We start from the raw sequence: 3,373 nt of genomic DNA, 5'->3' as shown, positions 1-3,373 counted from the left end.
TTGATTGGACGGTGGGGTTTGGAGGGGATTGGTTCTCTCTGATGACATCACAGCCCCTTACAATGACATCACAATGCTGCCATCTCTCTCTGTATTGTTTCACTTTGCTCAGTGAACTTCCTGATATTCTGTTTCCTCATTACAAAGTTCCGAGAATCTTCTAATCTGTTATGTGCTCAGAATATCCCCCAATGGCAGGACTGGCGGGAGTATTGGGGTAATTGGGGGGATTATCCCAGCAAAGGCCACCATCCCGCACGCCGCATGTATTTAGGTGGAGACCCCCCAGCACATCCTGTAATATAATTAACCTGCAATGGCCATGATCTGAACAATAACATTTCTGGGTGGGTGACCGAATTATCTGCGCTGGCTAAATGTTTATGGTAACACCTCGCCATATTGCCATTTCTGGGAACACAAAAATAATGCCACCTTTGTTGTTTACATTTTTGCTGCATTTCTAAGGGCTCTATTTATAAATGATTCCCCAGTTGATCCCTCTAACAATTCACCGGTGGTGAATTCTATGGTCCTATATTACTATAGGTCTCCTACTAAACCAATGACTCGTTCTGCCACCTAGTGGCCATTTGTCAGAAGTGCACAGCTGTCACAATAGGAAAGAAACAAATGAGTGAATTGAAAGGGGAATCATTTATAAATAGAGACCTGAGTTTTTTTTTTGTGTTTTTCCTCTCCTAGAACTCAAGGGAAAAAAATACACAGCCTGAATGCAGTCGGGTGACATCTCGTATTCTTCAGATGTCATCTTACCTTTTCTCACGCACAGCCATCTTTATAGATATCAATAACTATCAGCCAATGGAACACTTATTACTCTGTACATTAACAACCATTAAAGTCCTGTTGTTGTGGTGCACAGCATGAAGTGTTAGCAGATGATTGTCAGGACCAGCAATGCTCTCCAGTGACAAGCCAGGTGCTCCTACACCAAGCTATCCCAACATTCACTACTTCCAATTCCCGAAATTTTGCAGCATCGGCATAGATGAGGAATAGAGGAGGCGCTGGGTGATATTCAGTGTCTATAAAAGATAATTCAGTGTCTATAGATTCATATTTACAGCCTATCGGGTGCAGAGGGGTGCAGGGGACACATAGGGGACACTTTGCACTCCCATCACTAGTGAAGTCTGTGGCTGGTCCATGTGGAGACGTCGCCCCCTGCTGGAACAAAGTGAATTGACTGTGACAAATGACAAATAAAAGGGGAATTCAGGACAGCAGACGCTGCAGGCCCGCTTCAAACCTACGCCTGTACTGCAATGCATTCTGGTTGGATTCATTGTGAGCAGCACCGTGGTGACTTATTTGTAAAAATTGCGCAGGCCTGAGCTCTGATGGTACATTGGCTGTCCTAATGCAACACAACATGCATCACAACATGCATCAGTACATACCATGCCACATTGAGACTGGCAGGATGGACAGATATGTGAGACACGAAGAGAAATGCAGAAGGCAAATTTCTCAAAAAATGAAAATTGTACCCGGGGTTTTTTTTTGCCTTCCTCTGGACCAACTATGTCCATAGGGTTTTATAACTGGGGATATGTTTATTTTCCCAGGGGGTGAACTTTATTATTATTATTTATTATTACACAGTATTTATATAGCACCATCATATTACACAGCGCTGTACAAAGTCCATAGTCATGTGACTAGCTGTCCCTCAAAGGAGCTCACAATCTAATGTCCCTACCATAGTCATATGTCATTAATAGAGTCTAAGGTCAATTTTAGGGAGAAGCCAATTAACCTAACTGCATGTTTTTGGAATGTGGGAGGAAACCGGAGTACCAGGAGGAAACCCAAACAAACACGGGGAGAACCTGCAAACTCCATGCAGATAGTGTCCTAGCTGAGATTCCAACCTGGGTCCCAGTGCTGCAAAGGCCGGAGTGCTAACCACTGAGCCACCATGCTGCCTTTTTTCAACCTGACCTACTATGTAACGATGTAATAACATTCACTGAAACTGAGATGGTTAGTTGCTCAGTGTTGCACCCTGTCCCCATCACCGCACACAGGTAAGTACAAGTAGGAGGAGTCAGTAGGTCATGTGATTACAAAATTAAGCGATGTGTCCCCCTCTCTCTGTCCTGGCTCTGGCTATATATCTCATACCCAGAGAGAGCCCCCCACGGGTGGCATTGTATTATTTTATATTAATATTATTATAATTAATATTAAACAGGGTTTTTATATCTCCAACATGTTACGCAGCTCTGTACATTAAGTAAGGGTTGCAAATAACAGACATATACAGACAGTGACACAGGAGGAAGTGAGGACCCTGTCCCGAAGAGCTTACAATCTATTACATTCATTACAGAGTTGCCAACCCATGGATAACATGTGTTACATTGCACAGACTGGATGGGGCGGATCTGTATAATAGAATCTTTTACTAATTGATCCCTGGGGTTTTCTTCCTCTGGATTAAAGCATTAAAGAGAACCTGTACTGTGGAGGCAAGCAGATGGTTTTGTGCTCAGTGTAATAAATGGGGTCAGTATGGCAATGGACAGCCTTGCGGGTGACTTCCCATGCCTTGTTCTGCACAGTGTCTCTGTGGATGTGGCCATTGTGGTAGAAGCAGGGCTTTGCTTTCCTTTGTTTAAGCTGCGTCCCTGATGACTGGTGATGACTTCATCCAATCCAAGCTTTGATGCAGCTTCTGGGGTAATGACGGGTGGAGGAAGCAATGATTACAGAATGGATGAAGCAAGGAAATCCTTACATTGCAGCTCCTCAGGTACAGCTTCCCCTCCAGCAGGGAGAACAGTGAGCAGCACAGTGGTGGTAGCACCCAATCTGGTGAGCCAATGATGCAAGTGATGTGATCTCCCATTGTAGATATACAATGATGAGGCTACAGACAGTACACGTGTTTGGGCACAAGGAATACACTGCTATAAGAGGGAATTCCAAATATAAGATAAATTACCAGGCTACATTGCATGGTGTGATAAAAGACACAGAGCTGGGTGCACACAATGGGCCTGGTTTAATAAAGCTCTCCAAGGCTGGAGAGGCTACACTTTCATCAGTGAAGCTGGGTGATACTGCAAACCTGGAATGGATCTCGTCTAGGATTGAAAATATTTGCTAGCAAATGACTTTTAGGAAATCCATTCCAGGTTTTCTGGATCACCCAGGTTCACTGATGAAAGTGTATTCTCTCCAGCCTTGAAGATCAATTTATTTATTAAATCTGTTCCAATGAGCTCACTCCCTGGCTGAGGGGAGCCACCTTCATATTTGGTAAATGAGGAATGTAAAGTCAGTACTCTGCTGCCATCTTGTGGTGGTTTATGAGTAATGCTCTGTTCCACATGGCACTTTG

Source organism: Pyxicephalus adspersus, chromosome 8 (assembly GCF_032062135.1).
Source record: "Pyxicephalus adspersus chromosome 8, UCB_Pads_2.0, whole genome shotgun sequence".
In the NCBI taxonomy this organism is placed as follows: Eukaryota; Metazoa; Chordata; class Amphibia; order Anura; family Pyxicephalidae; genus Pyxicephalus; species Pyxicephalus adspersus.
This window is presented reverse-complemented; position numbering follows the sequence as displayed.